General features: G+C 37.8%; 1 pseudogene; it reads right to left on the bottom strand.

The window, feature by feature from the left end:
- Positions 1 to 10,174: 10,174 nt before the first annotated feature.
- Positions 10,175 to 10,535, bottom strand: LOC129641122 (V-type proton ATPase subunit F-like; annotated as a pseudogene).
- Positions 10,536 to 13,135: the final 2,600 nt, after the last annotated feature.

Here is a 13,135-nt window from a genome sequence, read left to right as displayed (position 1 = left end):
TTATGTTTTTCTGCTATTTTCAGTGACAATGTAGTGGCCCTTGGATGGGGCAAGAAATACAGGCCAGGGACATTTTCAAAACAAAATAGCTGTTTTAGTGCCAATAAAGATGATATCTAAGACACAAGGAGCTTAATAAGTGACTTGAAATATTAACTCTTTATATTTTCCAGAATTTCAAACCACATCCAAAACTTGCTTGACATATTTGATCACTGAGAGACATACTCTAAGGGTCATATGTTAACTATGCTCAGTTGTTCAGTTGTGTCCAACTCTTCACAACCCCATGGATTATAGCCCACCAGGCTCTGTCCATGGGATTTCCCAGGCAAGAATACTGGAGTGGGTTGCCATTTCCTCCTCCAGGGGATCTTCCTGACCCAGAAATCAAACCTTTGTCTCTTGTACTGGCAAGCAGACCACTGAACCACCTGGGAAGCCCATGTTAACTATAGGTCATCCCAAATTCACCAAAGAATGATACTATATTATGGCTACTCAAAGGAGAGTAGATGTATATTTTGTAAGAACCCAAAGCTCTAAGGGGGATAATATGCTTGAGTCAGCCCAGTTGTAGGGGACCTAATCAAAAAAGGTGTGAATCCAGGGTAGGCGCTCAGGCTCAGTGGATAACAGGAATGTTTGGAAACCACAAGAGAGAAATTCCATGTTAGGAACCAGTTTTGCATAGTGGAAGTGGAATGTGGCAATGGATGTTACATGAATGCCTGTGATTCATCCAAGTGGTACAGTGTACTGTGTCCTTCAAAAGACCTGATTCTGGACTTCTCCAGATGTTAGGGTTGAAGTTACTGGTATCCTCTCTGCTATTCTTACAATGACCAGTTAACTCCAAGTTCCTGCAGAAGACACACATTGTAGATCTGGGAAAGGCAAAGGCAGAGAGTAGAGACAGGGTTTCAGAGCCATGACCCAGAGATGCCTGTAGAAGTGTAGAGTACAGCTGAAAGCGCATATCCACTTTCCTCTTTACAGTTCCAATAAATTTAAAAACGAAAATAGTTTCCCAGGCAAAGCTATAACACAAACCCAGTCTTTATCTTGTGATCTGGACTTAGGCTAGCCAGGTAGTTAGAAATGCATTGATTTGATCAAGTTACTTTCTTAAATGCTGCATTTCAAAGGATTTCAAACAAAAGAGAAACAAGGTAGGGGTTCAAGATAGCTGACATTAAAAAAAAAAAACAGCATATGAGTAACGTATTTAGAGCTATATTAATGCATCTTCTGAGTAATTTTAGTATTCATTAGTGTCTTCTTTCAGTGGAACAAAACTCACGCCTGTCGTTAATATATTGTTTTAGTCATGTACTAGCTAATTAATAAAGATATTAAATAGAACCATTTCTGAAATCTGTGCCTCTGGCATATATTTTAGCAAACCCTCTTCAATAGGATTTTAGTATTTTAATATTTCCCTCTATGACATTTGGATATATATATATATATGATTTTATAATATTATAAAATCATTCATCAATGAACTGAAACAAGGCTTTGTGACTTTACTAAAGTTCTCTTCATTTAAAAAAAAATCTTTAGGTATCCACTGATACTGGGAGACAGCTTCAAGTTTTATAATTATGTGCTACCATATACCAGTCTTTCCTTATAGAGCAAGCAACCCAGATCAAAATAAAAACATCTCCATCAATGTTTAAGTGGATTATCAGTTTTTCAAAATCCCAGTTTAGTTTTAGAAAAATCATTCTTACATTTCTGCTGATTTTTCCATCTCGTTATAAAAATCTATCCCAGAATATTAATGTTTCAATTGATCATTAATAGAGAGGGAGGGAAATAGGAACAGCACAAAGAAAAACAACAGTATAATCTCCACTACTCAGAGGCATCAGCTGTCATCAAACTATTCTTTCTATTTGTTATCAGGCAGTTTTGAAAGACTCTGAAAAAATCTCAGCTTGGCATACACAAGCCACCTAGTGAACAATGGCGGAATGCTACCACCTAGTTAGTTCCTTTCAGTTTGCAGATGGCTAAAGAAACTCAGCCCCTGGAAAAAGATTGCTGCACTTCAAATTATTCCTCCCTATTTTTCGTCATGCACTTCAAATTATTCCTCCCTATTTTTCGTCATCCAATGACTATGACTGCTTTGATTATGGCAGGGTTTTCCTTAAGCCATTGACAATGATTTTTCTTTGAAAAGAAGAATCCTACAAAGACAATAGCTTGAAAATTGCATATGCTATTCAGAGAGCAACAATAAAGGGAAACAAAAATCCAGTATCAGGATTTGAACTTCAGGCTTTGTTAGTGATGGATGTGAGGAATGTAATATAGAATGCAGAATGCAATTTTTCTTCAGACTTTAATATCTACTAAACACTCAATGACCAAGGGGCCTATATTTGTTAGATTTAATGAGTTGGATTGAATGTGACATTTGTGACTGAAAGCAAGAGGTCTAGATGAGATGTCTGTAAGTTCTGGATTTTATCAAATGTGCATTCAAGTCAAAATTGATAGAACCAAGACTTCCCTGGCTTTCAGCTTTTTGCTGAAGATGAACACGTAGGTAAGCTATTTAAAGAACAAAATGGAGTCCACATGAAGAGTAATGACAAAAAACACTAAGTAGTCAATATCCAGAACAATATCAAATGATCAATGAAGGATACAAAGATATTGTTGTTTTAGTCGCTCAGTTGTGTCCAATTCTTTTGTGACCTTACGGACTGTAACCCTGCCAGGCTCCTCTGTCCATGGGATTCTCCAGGCAAGAATACTGGAGCAGGTTGCCATTTCCTCCTCCAGGGTATCTTCCTTACCCAGGGATCAAACCCACGTCTCCTGCATCTCCTGCATTGGCAGGTGGATTCTTTACTGTTGAGCCACCAATATAAATAAATAGGTGTTGAAATTAAAGCAGCACTGTTTTAATTAGGGCTCTGTTTAAAGGAAGTTTTGTTGAATTCAGAGTCTATTCACATGTCTAGAATGCACAGTCATGCTGCAGAGACTCACACAAATGATGTAGGGAAAGCAGAGTTTGTGTGTTGGAGCGAGTGGGATGGGAAGTGGGAACATTGGAAGTAAATAAAACAACCAGACACTGGGGGAGTGGTGAGTTCTTTCCAGTCTCTCAGCATTAGTTGAGGAAAAGCAGTGGGCAACAGAAATTGCGAGTTCTTAAAAAGAATGGGCTCCATTTCTGCCTTAATCAAAATCACTTGGGAAGTTGATTCAGAATACACATTTCCAGGCTGAATCAGGAGCAACCTTGGAATCTGGATTTTAAAATAAGTCTCAAGTGAATCTGAGGAGAAGCCACACTGTTAGCCACTTTGATGTCTTGTTAGCGCTTCATTTATTTTTTATTTTTGTTTGTTTATTTTAATTTTAATTGGAGGCTAATTACTTTACAATACTGTGGTGGGTTTTGCCATACAGTCACATGAATCAGCCATGGGTGTACATGTCCCACTTCCCTCCCCATCGCATCCCTCAGGGTCATCCCGGTGCACCAGCCCTGAGCACCCTGCCTCATGCACTGAACCTGGACTGGCGATCTATTTCACATATGATAATATACATGTTTCAATGAAGTTTTAAACTTTTAGAGGTTAAGGCTTTCCCAGAAGATAAGGTATTTTTCAGTTAAATTCAAACATAATAATTGGAAGTCCATAGCTATCCTGGAACTTCTATGAACATTTTTGGTGATCATTTTCAACTGCTGAGTTTTCCTTCAGTAATGAATATTTTCTGGCTAGCTGTGGACATTTATTAAAATACAAGCCTCACACTGTCCAAATTGTGACAGGATGAATAAAACGAGAATGGCTCAAAATGTTACTTGAAACCCTCCTAGGGCACTATTAATATTTAGAATTTTTGGTAGGTAAGAATAAAAACAGGTTTTAGGTCACACAAAATATTCTTTTTCCATTCCTTTTTAAGACTTCTCCATATATTTATTTATGCAACCCTCAATGGACATGAGTTTGAGCAAGCTCTGGGAGATAGTGAAGGACAGGGAGGCCTGGTGTGCTGCAGTCCTCGGGCTCACAAAAAGTTGGGCACAACTTAGCAACTGAACAACAAAAAAAAATATTTATTAACCTCTTTTTACTTTTATCTTTATAATTTTCTTTATATCCTCACATAGCTGAAAGTAGTGTCTGTAGTTTATGTGTATAGGTTACATTTCATAGGTTACATTTCAGTTGTTATTTAATTGTTCATGCATTTTTCCCTCAAATAAATTTCCGGGAGGAGGAACATAAATCTACTTTTTTTTTTTTAATTTTTTTTAAATTTTATTTTATTTTTAAACTTTACATAATTGTATTAGTTTTTTTAATATCCAAAATATTTAAAGTTAATATTTTAAGTGTGGTACACTCTCAAAATGACTTACCCAATGAGTTTTTTTTAAACACTGAATTTTCTCAGTTGAGAAAAGTATATATACATGTGCTATTCAATATATTAACCATTAGTCACATGTGACTATTTAAATTTAAATGAATGAAAATTAAATAAAATTTTAAATTCAGTTCTTTAGCTGCATTATCTGTGTTTGAAGTATTCAGTAGTTACAAGTGAAAGTCACCCAGTCATGTTTCTTTGCAAACCCATGGACTATACAGTCCACGGAATTCTCCAGGCCAGAATACTGGAGCAGGTATCCTTTCCCTTCTCCAGGGGATCTTCCCAACCCAGGGATCGAACCCAGATCTCCTGCATTTCAAGAGGATTCTTTACCAGCTGAGCCAAAAGGGAAGCCCAAGAATACTGGAGTGAGTAGCCAATCCCTTCTCCAGGGGCAGTAGTTATATAGGGCTCTCATATTGGACAGCACAGATATAAAACATGTCCATTTATGTAGAAAATGCTGACCTGCATGAATTGTTTCCCCTTTCCCCTCCCCACTTCCCTCCTCTCGCCCTCTCATTCCTCTGTCTCTGATACAGAAGCATTTCATTGCTCTAAAAAATTCCCTATGCTCCAACTATTCATCCTTTTCCCCTTCTTCAACACCAGGTAACCACTGATCTATCTATTGTTTCCATAGTTTTGTCTTCTCCAGAATGTCATATAGTTGTAATTACATAGTATGTAGCCTTTTCAGATTGGTTTCTTCTTTTTTAATTAAAAACAATTTTGTTTTTGCCCCACCACACAGCATGTGGGATCTTAGTTCCCTGACCAAGGATCAAACCCAGGCCACATGCAGTGGAAGTACAGAGTCTTAACCACTGGACTACTGGGGAATTCTTTCAGATTGGCTTCTTTCAGGTGACACTATGCTTGTAAGTTTCCACCATGTTTTTTCATGGCTTCATATCTCATTTCTTGTTATCACAGAATAATATTCTATTGCGTGACTGCATCACAATTTGTTTTTCCACTCACCTACTGAAAAACATATTGGTTGCCTCCAATTTTGACATTTATAAGTAAATCTTCCATAAATACTCCTGTGCAGGTTTTTATGTGAACATAATTAACAATGCATTTGGATATGTCCCAAAGAGCATGAATGCTAAAATACAGCAAGACTATGTTTAGCTTTGTGAGAAATTTCCAAACTGTCTTCCAAAATGGCTATACCATTTTACATCTCCACCAGCAATGAAGGAGAATTCCTGTTGCTCCATATCCTCACCAGCCTTAGATGTCATTAGGGGTTTGGATGTTGGCCATGATAGTAGGTATGTAGTAATATATCACTGATATTTAAATTTATAATTCTCTAATAACATATGATGTGGAGCATCTTTTCATATGTGCCATATTTGCCATCTATATATTTACTTTGATAAACTGTCCACCAGCTTTTAAATTGGGTTGTCCATTTGTTGTTGTTGTTGTTGTTGAGGTTTAAGGGTTCTGTATATGTTGTGGATACAGGTCCTTCATCAGATGTGCTTTTGCAAATATTTTCTCCCTGGGTATGGCTTGTCTTTGCATTATCTTAACAGAGTATCTTTTGCAGAGTAAGTTTTTCATTTTAATGACATCCAATCTAGCTATTTTTTCTTTCATGGAGCATGCTTTTAGCATTGTATCTAAAGACTCATTGCCAAACTCAGGGTTACCTAGATTTTCTCTTCTATCATCTCCTAGAAGTTTTATATTTTTGCATTTTATATTTTGGCCTATGATTCATTTTGAGTCAATTTTCATAAAAGATGCAAGGTCAGTGTCTAGATTCATTTTCCTGAATGTGAATCTGCAGCTATTAAGCCCCATTTGTTGAAAAGACTATTCTTTTCCACTGGATTGCTTTTGCTCCTTTGTCAACAATTAGTTGCTTATATTTGTATGGGTCTATTTCTGGGCTCTTTGGTCCATTAAATTGATTTGTCTATTCTTTTAACAATACCACACTGTCATGATTACTGTGGCTTTAGAGTAAGTCTTGATTTAGAGGATTTTCAGTCTCCCAGCTGTGTTCTTTTAGAGTGTTGAATTGGTTATTCTGGATCTTTTGCCTTTCCATATAAACTTTATGACCAGTTTGTTGATATCCACAAAGTAAATTGCTGGGATTTTTATTGGAATTGAGTTGAATCTATAGATTACATTAAGGATAACTAACACCTTAACAGTATCAAGTCATCCTGTAGAAGAACATGGAATATCTCTCCATTTATTTAAGACTTTTGATTTCTTTCATCAGTTTTCCTTACATAGACCTTATAAAATTTTATTATATTTATACCTAAGTATTTTAATTTTTTGCTGCTAACATAAATGATATTATGCTTTTTATTGTTAAATTCCAAAAGTGTACTGCTGACATATAGGAAAGTAACAGACTTGGCGCCCTTGCAACAATTGCTTATTAGTTCCAGAAGGGGTTTTGGTTAATTTTTTTGACATTTGTATATGGACAATAATATCACCTGCAAACAAAGAGAGTTTATTCCCTTCTTCTCAATCTGTACACATTTTCCTTAATTTTTTATCTTTTTTATTACATTAGATAGGACTTACAGTATAATTTGGATAAAGAGTAGTGAGAGGGCACATACCTGCTTTGTTGCCCATCTTAGGGGGGAAAGCATCTATTTATAATTTCTCATCAATAATAATGATGTTAATTGTAGCCATTTTGCAGATTTTTTTTTATCAAGTTGAAGAAATTTCCCCTCTTTCTGGTTTACTTAGAGTTTACCATGAAAGGGTATAGTATCTTGCTGAATGCTTTTATTGCATCTATTACTGTGATCATATGATTTTTCTTCTTTACCTGTTAATGTAATGGATTACATTAATTGACTTTAAAATTTTGAACTTCCCCTTGGATATCTAGAACACACACTGAGTTTTGGGGTATAATACTTTTTATATATTGCTGGATTTGATTTCCTAATATTTTGCTGAGGATTTTTAAATCTATGCTTATGAGAGATATCCATTGGTGGTTTTCTTGTCTTGTAATGTCTGTGCCTGGTTTTGGTATTAGATAATGCTGACCCTCATAGAATGCATTAGGAGGTGTTCACTCTGCATCTATTTTTTGGAGCAGACTTTAGAGAATTGGTATCATTTGCTTCTTAAATGTTTGGTGATATTCAATAGTGAAGCCATTTGGTATGGAGACACAAAAGACCCCAAATAGCCAAAGCAATCCTGAAAAAGAAAAACAGAGCTAGAGGAATCAGGTTCCCTGACTTCAGACTATGCTACAAAGCTACAATCATCAAAACAGTATGATACTGGCACAAGAATAGAGATATAGATCAATGGAACAGGATAGAAAACCCAGAAATAAGCCCATGCACTTATGGTCAATTAATTTATGACAAAGGAGTCAGGGCTACACAATGTTGGAAAAACAGTTTCTTTGATGGATGGTGCTGGGAAAACTGGACAGTCACATGTAGAAGAATGAAATTAGATCATTCTTTAACTCCATACACAGAAATGGGCTCAAAATAGATTAAAGACCTAAATGTTAGACCGGATACTGTAAAACTCTTGGGGGAAAACATAGGCAGAACACTCTCTGATATAAATCACAGCAACATCTTTTTTAATCCATCTCCCCGAATAATGGAAATAAAAGCAAAAATAAACAAATGGGAGCTACTTAAACTCAAAAGTTTTTGCACAGCAAAGGAAACAATAAACAAAACAAAAAGACAACCCACAGACTGGGTGAAAATATTTGTAAATGATGTGACTGATAAGGGATTAGTCTCCAAAATTTATAAACAGCTTATGATATTCAATAGCATCAAAACAAACAACCCACTAAAAAAATGGGCAGACACCTGAATAGACATTTCTCTAAAGAGGACATACAGATGGCCAATAGGCACATGAAAAGATGTTCAACATTGCTAGCTATTGCTGCTGCTGCTAAGTCACTTCAGTCGTGTCCGACTCTGTGCGACCCCACAGATGGCAGCCCACCAGGCTCCCCCGTCCCTGGGATTCTCCAGGCAAGAACACTGGAGTGGGTTGCCATTTCCTTCTCCAATGCATGAAAGTGAAAAGTGAAAGTGAAGTCGCTCAGTCGTGTTCGACCCTCAGCGACCCCATGGACTGCAGCCTACCAGGCTCCTCCGTCCATGGGATTTTCCAGGCAAGAGTACTGGAGTGGGGTGCCATTGCCTTCTCTGTTGCTAGCTATTAGAAGAATGCAAATCAAAACCACAATGAGATATCACCTCACACCAGTCAGAATGGCTATCATCAAAAAATCCACAAATAACAAATGCTGGAGAGGGTGTGGAGAAAAGGGAACCCACCTGCACTGTTGGTGGGAATGTAAATTGGTACAGCCACTATGGAGAACAATATGGAGGCTCCTTAAAACAAGTTAGAACTACCATATGACCCTACAATCCCATTCCTGGGCATATATACAGAGAAAAACATGGCCCCAAAAGATACATGCACCCCAATGCTCATTGCAGCACTGTTTACAATGGCCAAGATATGGAAACAACCTAAATGTTCATGGACAGAGGAATGGATAAAGAAGATGTGGTACATACATACAATGGAATATATCACAGCCATTAAAAAGAATGAAATAAGGCCATTTGCAGCAACATGGATGAACCTAGAGAGTGTCAGACCAAGCGAAGTAAGTTAGACAGAGAAGGAGAAACATCATATGACATCCCTTATACGTGGAATCTAAAAAGAAATGATACAACTGAACTTACTTAAAAAATAGAAAGAGACTCACAGACTTTGAAAACAAATTCATAGTGGCAGGGGGGAAGGGATAGTGAAGGACTTTGGGAAGGTCATGTACACACTGCTATATTTAAAATGGATAACCAACAAAAAACTATTGTATAGCACATGGAACTCTGCCCAATATTAAATGCCAGTCTGGATGGCAGGGGGGTTAGGGGGAGGATGGATAAATGTATATGTATGGCTGAGTCCCTTCACTGTTCACCTGAAACTATCACAACGTTGTTAATTGGCTATACCTCAATACAAAATGTTTTTGGTGTTAAATTTTTTTTATTAAAAAAATAGTGAAACCATTTGGGCCTGGTGTTTTATGTTTTGGAATGTTATTAATTACTGATTTCAATTTCTTTAATGGTTATAGATTTACTCAGATTATCTATTACCGCTTGTGTGAGTTTTGGCCGATTTTGTCTTTCAAAGAATTGGTCCATTTCATCTTTTATCAAATTAGCGGTTGTAAAGTTGTTCAAAATATAGTTGACCCTTGAGCAACATGGGGGTTAGGGATAGTGATTCATTGTGCAATAAGAAATTCATGCACAACTTTATAGTTAGCTCTCCACATTCATGGTACTGCATCCAAGATTCAATCAACTGTAGATCATGTAGTGCTGTTGTATTTATTGGAAAAAATTTTGCATGGTTCAAACCAGTGTCATTAAAGGGTCAACTGTATTTTTAAATTATCTGTTTACTGTCCATGGGATCAGTAGTGCTGGTTTTGCTTTCATTTCTGACACCAGTAATTTGTGTCTGCTCTCTTAATTTTCATTGATTTATTTATTTTTACCCTAACCAGCCTTGATTTTAATGGAAGAGCCCCGGTACCTGGAAGCACCTCGCCTAGCCTCTCAGTGGAGTGGGAAGGGGCAGGGAATTGGAACTCAGAGGCTCACATCTTAGACAAGGGCTGATGGTAAGCCTAGGGAGAGGCTACATGGCCGTGGAGAGTCCCTTAGTGCAGGTTTTCAGCCATGAACATGCCCCTGGCCCTGCACAGGATGGAGACATTGGCAGCATCACAGAGGTACTCCTTGGATGGGATCTCCAGTATGGCTGGAATGCAGTGCCAGAGGGCATCAAGTGCGTGCCTGCACCATCTCTGCAATGTACTGGTTGATAAGGATGCTGCTGATGTCATCCTGGTTTAGAAACTGCCGGAATGTGTCTTCAGTTTAACTGATGATAGTATCTTTCTCCATCACCAGGAAATTTGGGTGGTGGTTCTTGTTAAGCACCCCTATGCCACCCAGCAGGAAGCCAGTCATGGTGTCCTCGTCTCCCATCACTGCCATTAGCTTCCCCCTCACCGCCATCTTCACAGTCAGCAATACTTTAAACATTTTACCTTATTCTCTTTTTGTTTGGATGGTTTCTGAAGGTAACCCCAGTTGAATTGTTCTTATTCCTCTATAGGTAAGGCATTATTTTCTCTGGCTTCTTTCAAGATTTTCTTTTTATCTTTGATTTTTTGCAGTTTGAATATGATATGCTTACATATTGATTTTGGGGGGTATTTATCCTGTTTGTTGTGCTCTGAGCTTCCTGGATCTGTGGATTGGTGTCTGTCTTTTATTTTTTGAAAATTCTCAGCCTTTAAAACTTCAAATATTTCTTCTGTTCCTTTCTCTCTTTCTGCTCCTTTCAGTATTGATATTACACACATGTACCCTTTTTGTAACTGTCCCACAGTCCTTGAACATTCTGCTCAGTCTTTTTCATTCCTTTCTGTTTGTTTCTCAGTTTTGAAAGTTTCTATTGATATATCCTTAAGTTAACTTATTCTTTTCTTTATGAATCCATCAAACACATTCATCATTTCTGTTACAGTGTTTTTGATTTCTAGCATTTTCTTTTGATTCTTTCTTAAAGTTCCATCTCTCTTACCTTCCCTATCTTTTCTTGCATTTGTCTACTGTTCCCTTGGGAACACTTAGCATATTAATCATAGTTATTTTAAATTCTCAGTCTGATAATTCCAAACTCTCTGCCATATCTGAGTCTGGTTCTGATGCTTCCTTTGTTCACTCAGATTGTGCTTTTTGTCTTTTTGTATGACTTGTGATTTTTAAAAATTGAAAGCCAAACATGATGTATTGGGTAAAAGGATCTGAGGGAGTGTGAGGTTTAAATTTATCTGACTGGGAAGCAGTAGGCTGTGTACACTTTTTGCTGTAATTGTGATGTCAGAGGCTAAAATTTCCTCTAGTGTTATGGCTTTTTCTTTCTTTGTCTCTCCAGTTCGGAGGGCAGGAGTTTGCCAAGGAGCTCCATTCTCTGTTGAATACAAGAATTGTTGATTTTTTCCTTGAGAACAGTTGTTTTCTTGTTGTGAGTACTTCTAAGTTCTTTATTTGTCAGACCTAAAACTGGAAGTCAGAAACATCTCTTAAGAGCAGATTTTCTATTCTGACTTAACAAGTGGATTTCAGTTACAACCTTTTTAGGTGGGAGGGGACTTGGCCTTAAATTTTCAATTTAATTCCTACTATCTGTATTCTCCAATGTATTGTTGATTGTAGGTTTTGGCTTGCTTCTTTTGAGCTCTAGATTGCCAATGGCACATGTTAATTTTTGAAGAACATATTTTGACTTTTAAGCCATGATAAATTATTCTGAAATTTCACTCCCCAAAGTCCCCCAGTATTTGGCAGCATCAACTACCTCAGCATTGGAGACAAATGACTGAGCGTCTTAATTTCCAATCAGCTTTTTAGTTCCTTTGGTCTTAATCATGACCATATATCCAAGATTTATTTAATGAAGGTCTGAAAGCTCTTGCTTCTATTTGAAATTGCAATATCCAGGCATTTGGGATATTTGGGGCTTCCCTGATGGGTCAGCAGGTAAAGAATCCACCTGCAATGCAGGAGACATTGGAGATGTAGGTTCAATCCCTGAATCAGGAAGATCCCCTGCAGGAGGAAATGGCAACCCACTCCAGTATTCTTGCCTAGGAGACCCCATGGACAGAGAAGCCAGGTGAGCTACAGTCCATGGGGTTGCAGAGAGTCAGACACGACTAGAGCAACTTAGCACACAGGCATTTGGGATAGAATGGGAAATCATTTTTTAGCCTGGTTTGCTCTATTCTGTTGTGTTGGTAAATAATTTCTGCCTCATGGTAAGAGGTCTTTGCTGTGGAATGAATTGTGTACCCCTAAAGTCATATGTTGACTTTAGTCAAGATGTAGTCATAAGCACTACAACCCCTCCACCCCCCCCCACCCCCTGCCATGAGACTGTATTGGAGATAAGGCCCTTAAGGAAGTGAGAGAGGTCAAACTAGGTCATCAGGGTGGAGCTCTAATCTGATAGAACTGGTGACTTTATAAAAAAGGAAGAAACTCTAGAGATTCACCTCATCTCATCTCATCCCATACCCCTATCCACCCCACCAGCAAGAAGATGGCCTTCTGCAAGACAGAAAGAGCCCTCACTAGACACCAAACCTGACAGAACTTTGATCATGGACTTCCCAGCCTCCAAAAACTGTGAGAAAATAAATATCTGTTGTTTAAGTCACCCAGTACCTGGCCCTAGAAGACCAAGACAGTCCTTTGTTGACTAATGTAACTGGGTTTACTGAGAAGTTTCAGCTTGGTGGAATCTGAAAATAAAGTGGCTGTAGTGTTGCCAGTTACTGTACTGTCTTCTCTAGGGGAAGAATCTCCTATCCAGTGATGAAGGAATCTCCTATCCAGTGTTGAATCTCCCTTTCCAGTGCAGCAATATGATCTCATGAAGATTCCCTAGTTTTGTGGCCACTATGGGGTGTTAAAATTTGGTTTGAATTAAAGCATTAACTTCCAAGTTTAAAAAAAAAATCTCATCTCCTTTCCTTATCTTCAGGTGAGGCTTGAGTGGTGGTCCTGACTATGGGGTTTGAGATGAAAGGTGTTGGCAGGGTCTGGCT

Source organism: Bubalus kerabau, unplaced genomic scaffold, assembly GCF_029407905.1.
Source record: "Bubalus kerabau isolate K-KA32 ecotype Philippines breed swamp buffalo unplaced genomic scaffold, PCC_UOA_SB_1v2 scaffold_76, whole genome shotgun sequence".
Taxonomy (NCBI): Eukaryota; Metazoa; Chordata; class Mammalia; order Artiodactyla; family Bovidae; genus Bubalus; species Bubalus kerabau.
Note: the sequence above shows the minus strand (reverse complement) of the source record. Positions and strands in the feature narration are given on the sequence as shown.